This window comes from Cricetulus griseus, chromosome 4 (genome assembly GCF_003668045.3).
Source record: "Cricetulus griseus strain 17A/GY chromosome 4, alternate assembly CriGri-PICRH-1.0, whole genome shotgun sequence".
NCBI classification, from domain to species: Eukaryota; Metazoa; Chordata; class Mammalia; order Rodentia; family Cricetidae; genus Cricetulus; species Cricetulus griseus.
The window spans coordinates 161,715,684-161,738,527 of record NC_048597.1 but is presented as its reverse complement, the minus strand read 5'-3'; the positions used below and the strand labels follow the sequence as shown (position 1 = coordinate 161,738,527).

The 22,844-nt window shown below is 43.4% G+C and overlaps 1 long non-coding RNA gene across 2 annotated transcripts in view; it reads right to left on the bottom strand.

Annotated features, from left to right (window-relative positions):
• Positions 1–21,399, bottom strand: part of LOC118238684 — a 56,603-nt gene extending 35,204 nt beyond the window's left edge. Inside the window, exons 1-2 of one of the 2 annotated variants that reach the window (XR_004769611.1) lie at positions 21,294–21,399; positions 51–87 (exon numbers count right to left, since the gene is read on the bottom strand). This is a non-coding gene — a long non-coding RNA (uncharacterized LOC118238684). The remainder of the gene's footprint in view (positions 1–50; positions 88–21,293) is intronic. The other variant, XR_004769612.1, reaches the window with a different exon arrangement.
• Between the last annotated feature and the right edge of the window lie 1,445 nt (positions 21,400–22,844).

Here is a 22,844-nt window from a genome sequence, read left to right as displayed (position 1 = left end):
ACTCCCAGTGCGGAAATCTGGATATGAAGAGTGCTTTCAGTCACACTTACCTCCCTGTAACCAGCCACAATGTTCTACTTCTGGGACCTGGGAAGTAAATATGATTCAGGAGAATTTGATGAGATTATGACATTGCCTCAACCAAGGTAACCCTTGCCTAGCTTAGCTGGTGTAGATGGTTCCTATCACACAGCTATGGTACCTATTACCCTTCCTTTTGAGGTATCTCCTCTCAATGACTTGGATCCATGGAGAGAAGAAAAGTAAGAAAAAAGGGAAAGATTTTTCCTGACAGTCGAGTCTTTGAGGGCTGTAAGTGGGGTAGGTCTGGAGATGGCTAAAGCTGCCTTGCCTTAAATGGGTGAGATCATGGCTTGTCAGAGGATCCTTGGGAAACTGCCAGCATTTCTGATGGCTTGAGTTTTGCATCACCTTACTATTAGCCACCCTCTCCTCAGTTTTCTATTTTCTTTTTATAATTACATGTGTTTTATTTTTATTTTTATGAAAATTTTAATGTATTATCTGGTAATTTATTACATATGTGTAATATATTTTTATAATATTCACACAAAGTGATTTGGGGCCTATGTAAAGTCAGTCCACCATGGAATCTGCATTCTAGGTCATGTTCATTCATATTTGGCTCCAGAATAAGCCATCTTTTATCCCTTTTGAGGTGAGAGTGGTTTCTTGCAACAAAGACCATGTTCCAATGTTCCAATATTGTAGCAGTTTATGAAGTTTTTACAGCAACAGAATGAAGAAAGTCATAAATCAACATACTTTTCAAGAACTTCGGTGAGTGCCGTAGGTGGTAGGGTAGAGAAATACTGCAATAGGCCTTAAATGGCATTCTTAGTCTTTGGGTTGATGGAAGCTAGGGAGCTGTTTGTAGGCTCCAAAGATTTTTTTACCACAAAGTCAGAAGGGTGTTAGGTCACATACAAAAGAGTGTTGTGTGACATTTTGATTGTGTTCTGACAAAGCTTGCTTGGAGTCAGAGGGTGGTGCTAGCCACTAGCTGACCAAAATTAACCATAGAGGTTTGGAGGACTTTAGACAGTGAGGTGACAGGAAGTAGTAAAGACAGAGGAATGGAAGAGGTAGGCAGCGACTGGTGGCTGCTCCTTCTTACCCGACACCTGACTCCAGATTTTTTATTGACTAAGAATGATTAGATAAGGCTTCAGAGGAGGGCAATATATGGGTATTAAGGGGGCTAAAGATGGCCCAAGATCACTTGGCTCTAGACTTGTAACATTCCAACCTCTCCATCACATTGAAGTTGTAGTCAACTAACCAGCTTTATAGAGATTCAGTGTAGGGTGTGGCTCTCTTCTAGGAACTTTTGTTTCCAGTGGGCTCACATTCATACAGCAGGAACTCAGTTTCATAACTAAAGTGTATGACTTGCCCTCATGCTCCTATGGGCATGAAGGACTCAGACACCTGTTTCTGTGTTATCCTCAATGCAGTGGACAACACCTGGCTTTCTAAGGGAAGATCTCCACTGAAGCAAAGCATACACACCCCTCCCTCTTCTGGGGAAGGAAAGCTCTGAGTTAGCTTATTCCAGAACCACCTGCTTCTAACTCCCCACCCTCTCTTAAAAAAGAAATTATGTGTATGTGAGGGGTGGAATATGTGTGCATGAGTGAAGTTGTCTGCATGCAATTCCCGGGGGCTGGAGTTACAGGCAGGTGTTACCTGCCCAATGTGGGCACTGGGAACAAAACTCCTGTATTATGCAAAAACAAGTCATGCTGTTGATTGCTGAGACATGTCTCCAGTCCCTTTAAATCCTCTCTTAAGTTCCAACAAACTGACAGTATATGATTGCTTTCTTATTTAAGCAAGGATTTATTACAACAATATCAGAACACCTCATTGGGACCCAGGAGCCTGAACTCACTGGAGTCTAGAGATTACTGTCAGAACAAGGCCTCCGATTCCTCCAGGACTCTCCCCATGTCTCATGGTCTTGCTTTTTTCCCTTCTGGTTTATCCTTTTCCTGATTTATAATATGATGATGATTTGACTTCTTCACTTCTCTCATCTAATCATTTTCATAGCCCAGCTAAAAAGGAGAAGGAGGGAGCACAACTTTCAAACCTCTCATGCCAATCACCCAGACTCCCAGTCCAAGGGGAGTCTCAGAGCCCTAGCCTAGCCCTATCAGTCAGCTTGTAGACAGGGTGTCCTTATAGGGACACAGCTGCCTGCAACTTTGGGTCACAGAAAAGGCTGAAGAAGAGGAAACCTCTCTTGTTGGCAGAATAGGTTGAAGGGCTGGAAATCTGCAATCTTCCAGCTGCTTAGCCGTTTGGACTTGTGCAAATGTGCCAAGGAGTTCAAACTCTAGCTCCCAGAGCACTGGAAGGTAGAAACTAGTTTTAGTTTGTACAACTGACATGGAAATCAAGCCAGCTAGAAAAGCTCCCTCTTCTGGTCACTTTTTACAAATGAAGGCTTCTTTCCTATATATTAAAAAATGTTTCTTGAGTCAGTGGTTAAGAGCAATTGCTGCTCTTCCACAGGAACTGAGTTTTGTTCCCAGCATCTACAATGTCAACTTACAACTGCCTGTAATACAGGCTCTGGGGGACTCTGAGGCCCTCTTCTGGCCTCCATGGGCACTGCACACATGTAATGCATATACATGCGTGCAGACATAGCATTCATACACATAAAGCTTGTTAAGCTTTTTTCTTTAAATATTTAGATGTTTTCTCGACAGTCCTGTCTCACAAACAAAACTGAAAATATGTACATTCTAGAGTTATGTCTTGTCACTTTCTTATTTTATGCCTTAAATGATCTCCAGTGCTATCCTATCTATAAAAACAAATGAATCAGTGGTCCCAGAGGACAGTGTCCTTTTGTTTACACCCACTAAAACTGTCCTTCCAAGAAAACCCAAGAGTTAGCCATAAATACAGTTAAAGTTTAAAATGACAACTAAGCACAACAGGTATAAAGAGAATTGCTCAACAAATATTTGCTAATTGGCTCAGAGACTCATGGGATTCTGCTCTGTGTTGTTTCTGCTTCATGCCCATGTCCTAGACCACCAAGTGGAAACTTCTCTCTACCTTCCATCATCTCACTTGAAGTCTACTCGCTAGTAATTGAGGTCTGGGATTTTCTCAGAGCTATGCTTTCAAAGTCTTCTACTCCTAAATCATTTTGCCTTCAAAGAAACCAGACTTCAGATTCCAAGCAAGGGAAATTGGGGATGCTGAAGGAAGAAGAGGAGAGTCACTGTAGAATAACCTTGAACTTCGATTTATTTATCTGCAGCTTGGAGTATAGACACATCACTGAGAGGATGGAACCGAGACAAATCTAAAGAGAAGGTCAGAGGGATGAGTTCGATAAGGTTGACTTGTTTAGGCATTAGATAGCCAAAATCTGCAAAAGCCAATCAGTATTTAAAAATCCCACTAAGACTCTACTAGGGAGCGGGAAAGTTGATGCTTGCTAATTTCAGGAAGTAACTGAGTAGTTATAAGTTCCTTAAATTAATTGATGGTTTTAAGGAAGAAATGGAGTGTAGGTAACACTGCGTCATAAACCCATCATTTGGGAAGAGGAAGACTATTAATTCTCATGGTTCCTCATACCACAGGACAGAAAAGTAATAGTTCAAGTTGTATATGATGAAATCTAATGCTGTGGCATAATTTTTTCTCATCGATCGGTTCCCAGCCTATCTCGGGTGATTTATGAGAATAACAGGAGGGAGCGCTCACTGCAGGATAGCCAGGGTTGGAGAGGTTTATGTGAAATACTAGTTTCCAGAGTTAATAGATTTTCAATTATGGCCTATGGAATCGTGTTACATGCCTGGAAGCAGCCAGCCTGTGAGGGAACCAATCCAATCCTTGTTCGTTAGACCTCACCCACTCCTCCAGAGTAAGTATCAGAGAAGACAAGATAAGGTAAGAAAAGGACTTATTGGAACAGTGTCCTGGACCTGTCTAAGTCTTACCCTCCATATCTAGGAGCCTAGTGTCCCATAAATATTCATTCCCACATCCTTACAGTTGAAAAACTGGAAGAGTCATGGTCCACAGAACCAGATTTGCAACTATTTTCTCAGTGCAATGTGGTATCCCAGCAGAGTCTAGAATCAGATATGGGCAGACTTAGCGGGGGCAATGAGTGCAAATAGGAATGAGCTAGTCAATGAAGGCTGAGTTTGAAACCTGAAGAGAAAAGAAGGAATTAGAAGTAGCAAACACTTCCTATGACGTGGAATCTAATCCCTCAACTATCTTTGTATCAAAAGCCCCTGGCCCAGCATTTGATATAAATGGACACTCAGGTGTTTATTGAATCAATGAATGGAACAAGTGTATGGAGTGTTCTTGAAATAGCAAAGACTTTTACTGCTCACTGTATAATCGTCTGTTCCTCCAGCTCCTGACCATCCTGCAGTGAAGTGGAGCTATTACCTAGTATAGGCCAGAGGGCTGGGGATGGATTGACAGGAGGCACTGAAGGATTACTGCACTTCTCGGCCATTTCACCACAGTGGCATCTGTGTACTTCTCATGTTTCCCATGATGTACACAGAAGATATGAGGACTCTTCTCAACTTGGTTTCTTCAGTGACCTCATGAAGCATCCTCCTCAAGTCCCAGGTAGCTTTGCACAGATAACGTGAATGAGCAATGTATCTGTGTAGTGCTAAGCTATTGAAATTTCTTCATTCAGTTCTGAATAGGTTAGCAATGTTCATTTGCCTATTGCCTTAGTCATCTTAGGCTGCTGTCACAAAATATCATCCACTGGGTTTCTTAGCAATACACTAGGTGTCATAGTGTCTGGTAAGGGTTCTCTTTCTGTCCATATTTTTATTTGTGTGGTTGTTTGTTTGTTTCAGACAGCCTGGATATCTCTTTGTAACTCAACATGACTTCAGATCCTGCCTCAACTACTTGATTGCTGGGCTAAAAATCCTCTTGATGGATTACAGACAGCTGTCTTTCCACTCCATGTTCATGGGCCAATCTTATATGCTTCTGGAGAGCTAACCAAGGTCTTTCTGTGTAATAATAGGCATATGCTCTACCACTGAGCCACATCCTAAGTCCCCCTTGTCACCACATCTTGTCTTAACACTTCCATCTTTGAGAGAATTGTGTTAGTTATTTTCCTATTGCTCTGAAGAGACACTATGACCAGGGCAATTTTTAGAAGAAGAATTTGTTGACTTACAGTTCCAGAAGATGAGTCCATGCCCATCATGGCATGGGGAATGGCAGCAGGCAAAGCAGGCACAGTGCTGGAGCTGAGAGCTTACATGCTGAGATAACAACCATAAAGCAGAGAGAGCTGAGAATAGCAAGGGCTTTTGACACCTCAAAGCCCACTCCTAATGACATATCTCCTCCAACAAAGCCATTACCTCCTAATCCTTCCCCAACAATTTCACCAATGGCCCAATGGGGGCCATTCTCATTCCAACCACCAAAAGTATAACATATAAAATCTTTAAAAAATTTTATTTGGTGTGTGTTTGTGTGTGTGTGTGTGTGTGTGTACATTTCACCCTGGGCATGAAGAGGATAGAGAATAGCCTGGTAATAGGGTTTGGATCCTTGCCTTCCATCTTATTTGGGACATGGTCTTTCCTATCATCTACTTCTGAATAAACAAGACTAGTAGGCCCATGAGCTTTCATCAACCCCCCTGCCTCTACCTCTTATTTGCTAGACTTACTGAACTTACAGACGCTTGTGCTGCTGCTTCTGTGTGGGAATTCAAATTTAGATCACCAGGTTTGCCCAGTCTTTACCCATTGGGTTCTCTCACCAGGCCTGGAAATACACATTCAAAGAGATCGTTTTCCTTGCTATCCTGGCCTACCATGCAGTTGTGAGACCTCAGCTAGCATGCCAGCCCTTGATACAGCCTGTGTGTCTCCTCTCCCATGAGACACTCATATCCTCTCTGTATTTTCATTGCTTGTTAGGGACTGAAACAGAAGATGTTCATTCAAAAAAAATAAATGAACAAAGTGACAAGCCTTGTGCACTTGGTGGATTCTTCCTCGAGCTGTTTAGTTAACAAAAATTAAACAATATTCTAGAGTATCTAAGTGGAAGTCAAAAGATTAGAATCATAATGCTGGCTCTGTTCCAATTACCTGAATGGTCTTGGACAGGTCCCCTGACTATTTCCCAAACTTCCTCTTGCTTGTATCTTTTTTATCTGATTGTTAATAAAGATCAAATGTAATCACAAACATGAAAGTGATTTGAAAATGTAGAGAACTTTATAGAAACACAGGACTCACGAGGTCCCTGTTTTTTTTATCATGCATTAACTTCTCAAATTGACAGACTTTCTCATGTAGGAAAAGCTGAGTAAATATTGGAAGTATCAGACAAGCCCCTCTCTAAAGACGGAAATGAACACGAGCTCCCAGTTCACTGCCAGCTACTACTCTTTCAGCCTTGCTTATTCCTTCACTTACCAAAGAGCTGGAGGATTCCCACCACCTGCAGATACGGGCAGATATAGGCCCTGCCTTCACGGAGCTCAGTCTCTCAGTAGAAGCAGATGAGGAAGCAATTCATTGCAATCAGGTTATAAGATCATATAGAAATATGTGTCCGTGGCTGGGCACTGAGGAATACCAGCTCTCTCTGGGAAGAAAGGGCTGCTAGAATTTTGCTCCTATGGTGGGTGTTTTCACACTACAAAGTTTCACATGTGTGGTAGGTGTTCTCATCAGCTGCCCAGATAAGAGCTCCTGGAGGACAGCCTCTGAACCTGAGGGGGACAAAGGGCTCTGGGAGCATTTGAGATTGGTTTCAGAGCTCTGGGGTCTAGTTATCATCCAGGTGACCAGTCTGCTTCCAGCCAGAATCCCTTCTGCACCAGAGACCCCCTGCAGTGCAGGTCAAAGAGATCTATATCTCATTATGCCAGAATCCCAGCCCAATGCAACGGAAATTAAATGCTGTCTACACAGGAGCAATGCAGCAGCATTGCATACCCTGCTGGCTGGCCAGGACCTAGGATGACAGAGAGCGGAAATTGCTTCCCTGTGATGAGAGCCCAACAAAGCAAGTGCACCCTGACACTCAGCTGCGTGGCAGACAGATAGTCTGCCCTTCTAATCTCAAGGGCTGGGGTCCTTTTCGACTATTTGGGGTCCTTTGAGCCACAGAGCTTAGTTCAGGCTGCTAAATCTGTGGGGCACCATCACCCACTTTGTTCTGAACAACAAATCCTAAGGAAGATTTGACACTCGCTATTTCACTGCCCTGGGGCCCCAGAGCATTTTGAAGCAAACAGTTAGGGCATTTTTAGTAACCTGAAGACAGAAAATATTGAAGCTAATCCTTTCTATTTTTTCTATGTTCCCTAGCATGCTAAATCAGTTTCCCCCCTCCTCTGTCTCTTCTCTCCTCTCCTCTTTTCTCTCTTCCTTCTTTCTCCTCTCTTCTCTATCCCCCTCTCTCTTTCTCTGTCTCTTACCCCTTCTTTTCTACCTCCCTCATCCAAAAATGTATGTGGGAGCTGGAGAGAATGTTGGGAGAAAGCCACTGTCAAGTGCATGCCCAGGTATAGCTTTGAGAGCAAAGACAGAATTTCCAGTTACTTTCCCTAGTTTCTCCTTGTACCCTTTTCGACCTGTAACTATAAAAATTCATGGTAGATGTCATTTGGAGAGAGAAGAGGAACAATTCTATTGATGAAGAATGCTATATCTTCATTAGCCCCATTCTCTGCTTCCTGCTGTAGTTGTACTAGCCACTAGTTCACCAGTTCAGGGGTTGTGCTTGTGACTCAGAATAGAAGAGATCATGTTGCCATCTTAGAGGCCTGTCTGAGACAAGGGATGTCAGAAGGAAGGTAGAACATCAGTCACAATGTCTCTGAAACATCCAAGGAGACAAATGTCTGGTATTCAGGAAGATTTGAAACATGAGTACACAGTCTCTCCAGTCTCAGCCACAGAGAGAAGGAAGCAGCCTACATAGCACACCAAGGAGGTAGGACATGGAGGACCTAAAACTACAATGTGGTACATTGTCCCCTGTCAGCTTTACTGAATGACTGATTCAAAGGTGTTATTTGGGAACTGGAGAGATGCCTCAGTGGCGAGGAGCACATACTGTTCTTACAGAGGACCTGAGTTAAGTTTCCAGCCCCACATCGGGGGGCTCACAAATGTCCCCAAACTCCTCCTGTTCGTGTGGAATCAGATGACTCTGGCCTCTAAGGGCACCTGCACTCATCTGCACAGGCATACACACACACTAACATAATTTTCAAAAATTAAATTAAAAAGTTTAAAATATGTTTTGTTTTCTGTGTGCATGTTTTTGTATGTTCATATGTAGGCTTATGTATGCGTACCTGTGTTCTTGAGAAATCTTACAACACTCCACAAGGTTAAAGGGGTATTGTATCTGTATCCCTATGTGGAAACTTCATACTGTACTCCAGACCATCACTTAGAGTATTACACTAAAGAGTTTGAGACATTCTTTCTCCCAGAAGTTCCTGCCTCTTTAGGATCTGAGACTGGGTGTAAAGATTTGACCTTTTCCAAAGATTCAGTGGGATCGTTTCTTAGCCTTTTGTCATGTCTCATTTATCAAGCCAGATCTGAATTCACTCAGATCCAAGGCCTGCCCCTCCAGGATGCAGAATGCTAGTTGGACACCACTGGAAAGCTAAGGCTCTGTTTCCTTGCCTGAAATGCCCCAGAACACTCCAGAATCACAGCAACATTTTCTGGTCCAAGGGCTGAGTTCTGAGAAGATGTAATTGCCTCTAAACGGAAATGTCATCCACTAGATGAGGGAAACCCAATCATTTTCATCTGAAGGGGCCAGCATAGAGCCAAGAAGAGAATCAATCAATATTCATTTTCTTGCTACTGAAAAGAGATGACAAAGGATGTTGTCCAACAGGGCAGCCTTTCAACTTGAGCAACACTAATTGATGGGATGTTTGGCAGGTAGACTTGATTTCCCATACCTGACTCCCTCCCCCATGCCCTCTCTTGTCCTTCTTATTCTCCCCATGTTTGAAAGGCAGCTAGGAGCCCTTCCTGGACAGATACCCAGTAGCACCCAATACTAACAGGCTGAGTTGAGGGTTCTAAATCTAAGGGATGGGTCTTTTAGGACTAACCCTTCTGACATCTAATACTGCAGAGACAAGGTCTCCTGCCTAGCCCAGGCCCTTTGAACAGAAAAAAAGATGAGCTAAAGTGTACCATTCCACCTTCAATAAAACAAAACAAAACAACAACAACAACAACAACAACAAAAAATGCAAAAAAAGGTAGAAAGCTGGTAGGCCAAGTCTAACCTGTCAGGAGCTAAAGCAGGGCAGAAAGACAAGGAAAATTCTGGGGACATCCAGGAGAAAAGCCTCCAGCCCAGAGTCTTAGTGAATCCCCTTTCTAACAGGGGAGCAAGTATGATTTGCTACTGAGGTCACCTACATAAAAATAATATTCTTTTATATTTATAGCATTTTATTTTTTAAATATCAGTGAAGCAAGCTAAAGGCCTGTATGCATGTTGTAAGGATTCAGGCATTACGCTGGCCTGCCGCTGTCACCTGGCAGAATGCACTCAGGCAGTACCCTAGTCAGCTCAGGTGGAAAGAACGCCTTTTATAAGAAAGACCTCTGCCCACTTATGCTCTCTTTCTGGCTCTTCTCTTTCTCCACTCTCTTCTCTTTTTGCTCTCTCTTTCCCACTGTTCCACTGGGGCAGACAGGACTTTTCCTGTCTCCTTCTCTTCTGTCTTCTTTGTCTCTGTATCTCTTTACCGTTTTTTTCTTTTTCTTTCCCCGCCCTCCCTTTCTAATAAAATTTCTCACTTAAGCTTTGTCTGCCTGGTGTGTTTGTTCTCCACCTCAGTTACCCTTGCCTGCCATGTAATCCCACGTATTGTCCCCTCAAACTTTATGCTAACATATGTGACACTGAGTAGGGCTCCATTCCTCTCTCAGACCTTTCCTTGAACCCCAAAGATGCTTGCTTTGTGTATAGAAATCCCATCTTTCCACACCCCTGTAATGTAGAGTTTCACCATATCCTTACAATTACCTTTAAATAGGAGGCAATTTAATGAGGTAATATTACCTGTACTCCTCTCAGGTGCCCCCTCTGGACCGCCAGTGATCACATTTAGGTTCCTTAGCAACCCTTTACTTGTGAAAACAGTAAACTGCAAGCGAGTCTTCCTCTGGAAACCCATTCCCATGCTCTCCATCTAGTCTATCCAGTTTTTCCTCAGCACTTCACTTTCTCAGAACCCTCATGCTTAAAGTCTACATTAAGACATCTTTATGAAACCCCAAATCCACTTTCTATTAGTCTTGAAATGATTTTCTGTGTTGAGGCCACCAATCTTGGCTCACCCTGAGTCCCCTCAAAGGTTAGGGGCCACAGCTGAGAGTGCTACAACAGTAGGGAGCTGTGCCTCCCACTCTTGGTTTCTGGCCAGGGCCTGGACTTGCTTTCCCTGACACTTCTGGCTTTCTCACCTTTCACTCTGCAGCTGCCCATCGGCTTCTGCTGTGCGGATGCTTGCAAACGGCATGGTGTTCTCTCTTCCTCTCTAGGGCAGCTTCCAAGATTCCAGTGTGTCTGACCTGGGGTTTCTTTTTAAACTCTAATATAATTGCCTTTGAGTTTCCTTTGGAGTCCACTCTTAAATATCTTTATTAATGAGACTAAGAATCTGAAAATGATACTTCCCTAAATTTACAGTAACAGTATTCTTATTCTGGGAGACTGAGAGTCAAGGAGAAACTGGTTATGCATAAACAAGTCTACTTATATTGCTTCATTCCAATAAAGCACCCCTATATATTCCTAGTCACTAAAATTTAGAAGCTGGAACCCCTTCACCTTTATCTTGTTGCTTCTCTCTACAAATATCATCCCTGTTTAGAAGCTCCAATTCCTAGCCTATTCATTGAGTTTCCTATGAAGGCTACGCACCTCAATATGCAATATGTAACATATATGTATTATATACATATGTATATTATATCTTTGTAGTATATTAAACAACATTTATATCTTTTTCTCCCGAATTTTCAGGTCTAGGCATTATAATTTAAAAGAGAAGAGGAAAAAATTTTCCCTCTTCATAAACTTAGAATCTTCTAGAACCAGCCTAATCAGCCCAAATTTTTTATGATCCTCTCTGCATCCAGGAGGTAGAGACAGGCCTGCATCCCACACCTTGAGGCTGAGCAGGATATACATGGATAGCTAGCTACCCAGCATCTTCCTGTCTTAATGGGCTAGGGAAAGTACAACTAACTCATGTTCCAGAATCCTGTTTCAGGATTTGGCCCAGGGTGTAGACTTCAATTTAGTTGCTGCTACAGCTTGGCCACACCGTGCTGTTTGCTAAAGTGGGACTCCTTTTGCTGTTTGGTAACTGGTTTTTGTGCACACACCCCATCTCCCGGAGGGGAGTGATAAGAGTGACACCAAACGGACCTTGACAGTGCTCTCCCCCAAGAGAGAACACAGTGCTGTGCTCACACTGCAGGTTCCTGTGGCACAGCAAAATTGATTTGCCTACTGTTCTCATTCAGCAAAGGGAGAATCTCCATGTTCAGAAGCTACAAACCATCAGATCAGTCAAAAAAGCTACTTAGTGCCAAAGCGGAGTGAGTTTGGGACCCACGTTTCAAAAGCAAGAGATATGGAGAGACTATACCCTGGGAATCCAGCTGCCCAGTGATTGTCTTCTGATTTACTCCGTGGTAGAGGAAGGGGCTTAGGGCTGGAGACACCTGGTGTCTCCTTCCGCAGCTTCCACAGGACTTTTCATCTCCCTCTCCTGCTGCTCTCTACAGCGCCCCTCCCCCAATGCTACCCTCATTTCTACCCAAGAACCTCTGTCTTTGGATCAGAGAATGAATTCAGAATCAGCCCAACGGAGAGATGGTTTAAAACAAGAATACCCATCTGGCTCTCACAGAGAGATAAGGGCAGCGTGGGGGAGGTGCGGGCTTATCCCATCAGCCCCTCGGCAGCAGGGACCCCTCCTCATCCCCAGGATCTCCATTGTTACACAAACGAAGTCCCTGGTACTAGGGTGTATTGGATGCAAATTGAATTAAGCCTCCATCTGTTATTCATTTCAGAAATGGAACTTTTTTTTCTTTCCTTTTCTGATTTTTTTCTTTCCATGTTTCATATTCGCTAATGAGTGGATCTAATAACATTAAGACTATGGTCAGGAGGCGACTCTGCTCAGACTGGAGTCCCTATACACTCCTCAACACCCCAAGAGACACACTCCTCCTTCCGTCTGCCCTCTTTTTGGATTCCTGCTGCCTCAGGCCTCCTAGAAAAAGTACCCAAGCTGTTGATTCAAAATAGATATTCATTTGCATGAAATTAGCATGTTGCTCATTTAATTCTTCATTCCACCCCCAGTCCTACCATCCCAGGTCCTGTCCATGATGCAGACCGGTCTGCCTGAGGGAAGGGAAAAAGGGCTTGTGGTTTAGGCATTTCTTCAGGGGCACAGTTTTAGAGTACACAGTGCTGAGGGCAGCTCCACCATGGCAGAAGAAAGCAGGGAACTTTAAGGCAAAGCTTCCCCTGAGATTTTGTCACAGGGCTGAAATACCTGTTGTTGGCACCTCTCTCAGGAAGCGTGATTGACAGGGTAGGAGACAAGTGAGGTACCATACAGTAGAAAGACATAGTCATTAAGGGACTCTTGGAAGGGAAAGACACCACATGTCCCTGGGATGCAGTTTGCATTGCTCAGTGGTTGAGAAGCAAAACCTTCAACACAAGGGACAAAATCATGATTGTCAATGAAGACAATATTTCCATTTCTAAGAGATATCTCAGATAAGGATACAAAAGACAACATATGGATTGTACTCACTCATGGCTATAATGCTTGTGATCTCTGAATTTAAACCTATCAACACTTTGACTTCCTCCCTAAATCTGAGCAATGAATCCCAGAAGCCACCTTGTCCATTTCATCACAAAACAGAAAGTGTGTGTGTGTGTGTGTTAAACAGAAATCATGTGTAAGTATGTGTGTGTGAATGTGCATGCATGTGAAGTAAGAGTATCATTCCTGGGGTGCTGTGTTTGTTTATAGTTTTTGTAAATGTAGATTCAATGAGACATGTTTACAATAAATTCACATATTTGAACACTTGGTCCCAGTTGGTGGCACTGTTTGGGAAGGTTGTGGAGCTTTGACTGTCGCCTTGCTAGAGGAATTATGTCACTGGAGGAGGGTTTTCAGTTTGAACCTTGTCTCACTCTGCTTTGAGTGTGTAGTTGGGAGATTTGATCTCTCAGCTTCCTGCTTTTTAAAAGTATTTTATTTTATTTTTATACCCATTGATGTTTTTTGTCGTGGGTGTCGGATACCCTGAAACTGGAGGTTTTCATTTTATATTTATGTTAATTAATGTTTTGCCATGGGTGTTGCGTCCCCTGAAACTGGAGCTACAGACAGGTGTGAGCTGCCATGTGGGGCTGGGAACTGAACTTGAGTCCTCTGGAAGAGGAGTCAGTGCTCTTAACTAGTGAGCCATCTCTCTAGGCCCTCAGCTTCCTGCTTTGGCTACCAGCTGACATGCCTCTCCCACCATTATGAATGCCCCCTCAGGAACCTCTGGAACTGAAAACCAAAATAAACTTTTTAAAGTTGCTTTAGTTCATGGCATTTTATAACAACAATAGACAAGAAACTAATACAGTAATACATGGCTTTTTAAATGATTTGACAGATTCATGTAAGTATATAGTGAATTTGGGTCATTTTTCACCCTTTAATACCATTGTCATCCTCCTTCCTAACCAGCTGGGACCCTCTTCCTCAGCAGGCCCTCTTCTACTTTCATTTTTTTTTTTTTTTGTGTGTGTGTGTGTGTGTGTGTGTGTATGTGTGCTCGCGCGTGTGCTGTGTCCTTATGTTTATTTATATAAAAAATAGCGCATTGACTCTAACTTTTACTACACCTTACTGGTTATATATGTATGTGTATGCCATGCTACATGTGCAGAGAACAAAGGACAACTTTCCGGGAGTCATTTCTATCCTTCCACTATGCATGTGGTTTCTGGGATAGAACTCAGGTCATTAGCCTTGGCAGCAAGCCTCTTAACCCTCTGAACCATCTCCCTGGCCTGGCATTTTAAAATAATCTTTGATGCTTCTATCAGTATCTTGGCCACTGATAATCTATAATTATTTCTCTAAGACTATTTGTTTTCCACAAACAAAATGCTATAAGCTGGGAGATTTATAAAGAAGAGATACATTTGGCTCACAGCTCTGGAAACTGGGAAGTCCAAAAGCATGACACCAGCAGCTGTCAAATGCCTTCCTGCAGTATCATAAGAAATCAGAGGACAGCACATGACAAGAATGTTACAAAAGGACAGGACAAGTGTTCCAGGCTTGGTCTATGGTTTTCATCATTTAAGGCCGCCAATTCCATCACAAGTGTTCTCTTCCCTATGATTTCATGTAATTCTAAAGACATTCTAAAACCCCACACCCAAATACTATTAGGACAAGACATTGGAGATTTTAGTTTCAATCTTAGCTTTAGGGGAGAGACACTCAGTTCATAACAGTATCCCCAAGATTTCCAGTATCCAGTGCTGTCTCAATGCAATACTACTCAGAAGGATCAGCTAATCCTGTGTATCCTTTGTTTTGACAAGCAGCAAAGACATCCACCAGATTAACTTAAGTAGAAGAACATGGGCAGTTAGAAAACAGAATGAAAAGGTGAACAATGAGCTTCAGGAAAGACAGAAAACAGGACTACTTTAGGGGTCCAAGGAGTATCTGGATAGACAAGTGGATTGGGGTGAATTGAGCTTGCTGTCTTCTCACCAAGCCTTGTCTCTTTGCAGGAGTTTTATCTATCTGGAGAAAGGACAGGGTGACTTTTTTTCTTGGCCCAAAGATGCTATAGTTGTCTTCGCTGTCTTTTCTGAGCATCTCAAAGGACAGCAGGTGCCCTGGAAATAATGGCTTATCTTTATAGGATGCTGTCATTAAAAACGAATCTGCTTCAACAACTGCTGATTATTTTCTCCAGCATTCTAGCCACAGTTCTGATCTCAAGAGAATGCCAAGTTTAAATCCCTGACAAATAGTGTCACTAAGGCTTCATTAAGGGGGTAAGATGAGCAGAATGAATAAGACCCCAAAGGAACATCATCACACCATCCCAAAGAATGAGAAGGGTGTCCAGAGCAGACAAACCCAGCAGGTATCCAACAAGCCTTATAAGCTGGACAGGAGGTGCATAATCTCTCTGACTCAGGGCTACCATATTGACCATCACTACATGGAATCCTCCAGGTTGGTTTCTCTGTGTTCAGGGCCTTTTAGAATTGTACTGCACAGAACCTTTGTCTCCTGCCTCACCATTCTTCTCCAATATGCTGGCCTGCAGCTGTTACAGTCTCAGCACTATGGCTGAAGTCAGCCCAGTTTGACCTAGCAGGACCCAGATATTGGCTCTTCCTGTCTTGATTACTTTTTGTTTTTGAGACAGGGTCTTACTGTGTAGACTTGGTTGGCCTGTAATTCTCTATAGTAGTAGACAAGGCTGGCTTCAGATTCACTAAGACGATCTGCCTCTGTCTCACAGTGTTAGGGTTAAAGGTGTGGGCTACCACACCTGGTTCTCTTGCTTACTGTTCATCAGACATCAAAAGAAGGTCTAGGTGTGTCCCACCTGGGAAATCCTTGCTTTCCTCTCCCGAACCTTCCCATCTGTATTCCCATGTCTCCTTTTCCCACTGAAGGAGGATGCCATCTCCACCTTTGCTTTTGGTGTCTTGTAAACTTGAGCCCTGAAGTTTAGTATAATGCTGAGAAGGCTTTCCTGTAGCTTTAGGTGGCGTGGGAACGATGGGTGTTCAGATCACTATCCCTAAACTAGTAAAAGACTTGATGAGTTCTGTTCTTCTCTCAGTCTGGCCTCACCTGAAGGAAAGCAGAACTCCCTTCAGTGTGCCTTTGACCTTGCTCCCTGAAGGAAAAAAAAAAAAATCCTTGAATTACTACCTAAGCAGCTTTTGACCCCATCCTGAGCCTGGCTTACATTTAAGAGCCATCACATTAGCTATGAGTGGCTGAGCCTGAACCATCTGGGCAGCTGACCCAGCCCCTGTTAGATTGTTCCCGTCTTCAAATCTCTCTCCTGATAGAGGCTGGCAGGGGTTGGTCTCAGTTCATCACTGCACATTTTCACTTAATTTTGGTCTGCCTTCCTCCTGGCTCTCCCAAATATTAATCTTGCTATCAGTCTCTCTGTTTCTGCTTTTAGCTTGACCTTCAGACTTAACTCATGACACTGTTTTTGTAGCGACTTCCTTGGTATTTCTAATAATTCCTCTATGGCTCCTCTCTTCCTATCTGGCCAGATGGACCTGGGATAGAATCCTAGATTTGTCATCGAAGGCAGGGACTGGAGAGCTGGGGTTGTAGCTCAGTTGTCAGAGTGCTTACCTCACATGCACAAAGCCTGAGGTTCAAGTTCCACCACTGTAACAAAAAGTAAGCAAGCAAGCAAGGGCATGGTGGCATATGCCTATGATCCCAGCATTCTGGAGGTTGAGGCAGGAGGATCTGAAGTTCAAGGTCACCCTCAGCTACATAGCAAGTCCAAAGCTAGCTGGGTTTGAAGGAGACTTTGTTGAAAAGAATAAAAAAGGAAACAAAGATTCATTTTAACAAAATTCAGTTTTACCATTATGTAGAGTCTTACTGAGAAAGCCATGATGGGGCAGGGGATGAGGGAAGTGCATCCTGAGTCACTTGTGATCAGACTGATAGAATTTTGTGGAACGAGAGAATCAGGGAAAAAAACGAACAAGTTACACTGCAGGCTGTTCCTACCTCTCTTTAATCAGTAGCATAGCCTATGCAGTGTGACTCAAGTGCTCAGCTTCTGCCACAGTGTGGACCCAGCCATAAGAGAACTGGATAGAACGGGAAAGAGCATGCAGCTTAGAGAGGGTGGCAACAATTAGGCTATAACACTCTCCACCAGCGTCACTGCCAGACCCAGCCACTCTGCAGTTTCCAGGCCTAGGATGTGAGGAGGGAGCTCTGGCCTTAGATTCATGCTTCCAAGATAATGCTAAGAGGATCAGTCTTGTGAAGCGGAGGAACTGAAAATTCCAGGCTGCTGTAGCTTGGATTTTTTTTTTTTTATCCTTTCTAAAGTGCAGGTGGAAATAATTCCTTCTACCCATTCTACCCTGTGAAGACACAGTATTCTTCCTCTAAAGTACCAGGGTGCCTGACATCTTGAGAAGTAGACACTGACTGGGTCTGTACCTGCTGTCACTTTGGTCTTGAACTCCCTAGTCCCCATATAAATCACCTAGTTTAGGTTTTCTTTCTTCTAGTAGCACAGATAGATTGAAAACACTGGCTCAGGATGAGTCAAAATGAGGAGCCCAGGCTAGCACCCAATGACTTTGATGCCACCCTGGAGGCCACGTTAGACAAGAGGATGAGAAGACGTGAAGGGGTGGGGCCACTAATGTCCACTCAGAGTGACCCAAACATATGTAGCATGAATTCTAGTTGGTCTTAATAATAAAAACTCAGAGACAGGCCAGGCGTTGGTGGCTCACGCCTTTAATCCCAGCACTCAGGAGGCAGAGGCAGGCAGATCTCTGTGAGTTCAAGGCCAACCTGGTCTACAGAGTGAGTTTCAGGACAACCTCCAAAGCAATACAGAGAAACCCTGTCTCAAAGGAAAAAAAAAAAAAAAAACCTCAGAGACAGATATTGGGGTTAAAGCTGAAGATCAAAAGCAAAGCAGTCAGCTCTTATCTCTACCTCAGACCAAAGGAACCATCCTGTCCTCAGATTTCATCTCCAGACTTCACTGTTCCTCCAACTCACAGCTGTCCACCAAACCTCAGACTGCAATGAGTTCCTGTCACCTCTTACCTTTTATTCCTCTCTGCACCCAGCCATATCACTCCTGTCTCCTCCTCCCTAGTACTGGGATTAAAGGTGTGAGCTCTGTTTCTCTTTTAGACAGATTCACTCTCATGTAGCCAAGGGTGGTCTTGAACTCACAGAGATCCATCTGTCTCTGTCTCCCGAGTTCTGGGATTAAAGGTGTGTACCACCATTGCCTGGCCTCTATGGCTAACTAGTGTGAGAGCTGGGATTAAAGATGTGTACCATTGCTGCCTGGCCTCTATGGCCGTGGCTAGCTTTGTACTCTGATCTTCAGGCAAGCTTTATTTGTTAGATCCTAAACAAAATATCACCACGAACGTCCTAAGGGTCTCAGCTGTTACCAAACTCAGAATTCCCCAAGTGGCTCTCCTACGCTCTATTCCTCACACCAACAGGGTAGACCACAGCTGTTTTAACCTCTACATTTCCCAATTGGATCTACTCTCCCAAGCATCTGTTAGCCAGAGCAAGTCATTGCCCACAGAGAATTTCCAAAGCCAGGCACCTGAGTGCTAACCCTGACATCTTCCTTTAAGCCCCTGGTATTTAGTCAACCTAATTAGGTTTGACAATTGTATCTACTCAGTACTTACCAAAAGCACTCCCCATCCTCACATTCAGGCCGCTACCAACCTCATCTAAGTTACCATAACAGCCTTCAGCTATCATCAATTTATCAGCTTCTACCCCTGCCCTGCCCAGATCTGTCATCTCTCATAACATGCCTGTACTTGGAAATACTAAAATGGAGCCTGGGATAGTGACAAAGACCAGTAACCCAGTTACCCAGGAAGCTGAGGCAGGCAGATTGTAAGTTCAAGGCCTTTCAGAACTAAAAAAATTAATTTGAAGCTAGCCTGGGCAACTTAGTGAGATCTTCTCTCAAGACAAAAAGTAAAGAAAAGGCTGGGGCAGAGGCTCTGTGGTAGAACACTTGCCTGGTATGTATAAGGCCCTGGGTTCAATCCCTGGAACTTCACACAGAAAGAAGGGAGAAGAGAAGGCTATCTTGGCCCTATTTGTCTAAGTTCAATTCCTTGTGAATTGAACTATCACACCCTTTGTGACCCACCTTTGCCCTCAATAAAGGAATAAAGCTGGATCACAGCTTTATTCCTCAATGCAGTTTATTCCAAGTCCATGCTCTATCTGTACAAACCAGCATGTGGCTCTCACCTCATGCTCCTGCTGTAGCTCACCTCCACAAGATTGGTCCAGGGGACCCCTCAAGGAGCAATACCCTTCCACTCTATTTAACCTAGGTTAGACTCAATGAGGCTCTAAAAATGCCTCATCAACTCCTCACAGTTTAAAAATGCTTTCCAAAGTATGAAGATAATATTTCCATTTTCTCATCCCTCTCATACACACTTAGACACCCCTAATTCATGCTGTCATAAGGTACCATTCTTTGCTATTGATCAAACTCCTTATCGCTATCTGCATCCATTCATAATGGCACTCTCCATGGCAGCAAGCACAATCTATTGTGTCCCAGCCCAGCTCATCACAGACATTAATAAACTTCCAAGAAATAACTGTATTAATAAGTAATGAACACATCCTTGGCTGATTCCATGCTCCTTTCCCACTATGGAAGGGACAGCAATACTCGTAATGATCACCCCTGCTTCCTTCCAAGTGTTCAGCATCGAGATTCTCACCACAGATGTGGATGGCTTTGGACCTGGGCACAGCTGAGGCATCCCGACTCTCTCATTTATCAGCTAGGAAACAAGGACAAGTACTTAGCCCCTCTAAGCCCCAATTCCCCTCATCTGGCAAATGGAGGTAATAGAATAGACCTCCTGTTTTTATTATGTTTATTTTTCATTGTGTCTATCTGTCTGTCTGTCTCATATATATATATATATATATATATATATATATATATATATATTCCCTTGCAACTGTAGTTACAGGTGATTATTAAAGTATTTGACATGGGTGTCAGAACTCCAACTCTGGTCCTCTTGAAGTATGGTATGTGCCCTTCAGTATTGAGCCATCTATGCAGCCTAGATCACTGGAAGTTTACAAAAGGATACTCATGGCTCTATACTTGGCATATTGTAAGTGTGCAAGAAAAAAATCCAAGTTACCAACTCTTCTCCACCCTACTCCTTTTTTTTTCTCTTCTAGACTTTGTGAGCCCAAAGTCTGGAGGAGAGATACAATTAAATTTGCTAATGGGAAACAAATGATGTATTTTTAGTATATTTTCAACCTGAAGTTTCTATATGTGTTACAGGAAATGTTGAAAAGGAAGGGGCTTCATTGCATTCCTAGTTGTTGTTATTATTATTTTTTGCTTTTTCTAAGATTCAAGTGCCACAAAAGACTCACAGCAACAGCTAGAACACTGGGCCCCTGCCAGTGAGCCTGGACCAAAGAAATGGTTGCTTCCCACTGCAAAGGGACGGAACTCATTAATGCTAACGGCCTTTGTGCAGCTAATTAGCAGCATCTCACATTCAATATTTACCCTTGTGTACTCTGAAATTCCACTTTCTCCTTGAGACACAAGCTGTTTCTCTACCTGACTCATGGCAAGGAAACCCTCTGTGCCAGACTCCAGCTTCCCCTCTGCCTGGATGGAGATGGGGGCTTCCCTCCAGGGGCCTGGAAAGGAGGCTGTGGTTTTCATTCCAGCCCTGGGTGGAGTGCAGTGATCGGAGTCCTCTTCCACCGGAGATGCCATTTTCATGATTCAGTCAAGCAGCTGTCAGCCCCATGTACCGCCCCAACCATCCCTGTGTGTGTTCAGCCATTTCTTCTTCCCTCTGAAAGGGGTCAGTTTCTGAGGTCAGTGCAGGTCCACCAGGCCTGAGAGAAGATGGACTGCCTAGAAAAGGCTTTGGGGCAGCTCATCTAGACATAGACTTACTCACTATCCATTCAACCACTGGAACTGCACCTTTATGTTAAGGGCTCTTCTCAGAACCTCCCGATATTATATAAAAATAAGACTGACCTGCAGCATCATGATGCAATATGGTAAAGAAGACCTCCAGAGATGAGTGTAAGGGAGGGCTACCCAGGTCAGATGAGGGGTACCAAGAAAGGCTTTATAGAGGAATCAGTAAGCTGGAAATTCTAAACAGATCCCTCTCTTAGAGAGGTCTGGTACCCTTAGCTCTTGTCCCCTCTCTGAAACAACAGACTTTGAGTTGAAGAAGGACCACAACTCTGGTGCTGCATGATGCAAAGCTGGCACAGATGCTGCCTCTGAGGGACTGCATAAGCTTTAACCAACATGTTAATCATTGCTCCATTAGAAGGGACTTACTTGGTCATGTTTGCTGCAGAGGCTTCCTTCTCAGCTCACTGCAACATTCTTCCCATTTTCTGAGATCCTCCCCATCTCCCCACCTACTGCCTTGATCCATCAGCAAATGCTGATTGCACAGTTGACCACAGGGCTGCAGATTTCATCATGCCTCAAGAGATGCTGGCCGAAGACCAATCCCTCAACCCTGTGAATGGGGTACTTGGCTGATGCCCAGTCTCTGAATGCATTGGAGTTCTTGCCTTGTCACCAGCCATGTTTGAGCCAAAACTGTCTTGCAATCATATGGGACATCAGGAAAGAGAGTCAGAGTACAGTGACTTGGTGGTCCCTGATGTAAGACAGAAGCCTACCCTGGGTCTCTGATTCTCAAGACAGTCTTCCACTTAGAATCTCATGTCATTTTCTTCCCTTTTGTGGCCACAGTAGTAACACCTGCTTAAGGCCATCCCTCCACTGAAGATCTGTCAGAACCTGACCATTAAGACTGACTGATGACAGCTGAAGCTTTATTCTCCACCTGAGCAGCTGGATTGTATGATATACTAGTTAGGGAAAGGGGGGCCCAGAATTCGCTACCACAAAGTATGCCACTGAAATCAACCTAAATACAACAAATGCAGAGGGTTTTGCCACTCTTGCTTTATCTGTCTAGGAGCAATGTATACATTTATTTCCTGGAAGTGTATCTGAATAATAACCTAAGGAATGGAAACAGAAACAGGAGGTACTACCAAGTTTCTGCAGAAATAAACCTCACTAAACTAATCCTTCTTTCCCACCAATTTCACTTATTTTGTTGCCCTTAGGATCCCAATTTTAGATGGCATTACATTATTCCATACTACATGATATATTTATTACATAGCCTTCCAGCAAGAGTAAATGACCACAATGAAGTTACTTTTTCAACATTCAGGAAAATACTGCCTTAATCAATGTCCCCAGTCCTTGGAAATTTGGTCACAACAGACTCCAGAGGTATGCCTATCTTACCCTATCAAATTCCATCCATATGGAAAATAATCAACCCTCTTTTTCTTATCTCTTGTATTAGTTACTTTTCTGTGATTAAAATACCATGACCAACAGAACTTGCAGAAGAAAGAATTTATTTGGGCTATAGTTCCAGAAGACTAAGAGTTCATCACTATCACTGGGTGTTAGTGGCACACACCTTTAGCCTTTAATCCCAGCACACGGGAGGCAGAGGCAGGCAGATCTCTGTGAGTTCGAGGCCAGCCTGGTCTACAGAGCGAGTGCCAGGATAGACTCCAAAGCTACACAGAGAAACCCTGTCACGAAAAACCAAAAAAAAAAAAAAAAAAAAAAAAAAAGTTCATCACTATCATAGCCAGATTCTCTGCCAAAGTATCACAGGAATGGCCTCTATCCCAGTAGCTGTTAAAATCCTGTTTTCCTCTGATACCACTTAAGCTGAGCCTCCATATACTGTGAAAATTTCAGCTCTATTGTCTTCCAGGGTGGTCTGTTAAGCTCTGCTTACATTCAGCCACTTTTCTACTCCACATTTCTGCAAGAACAATATGG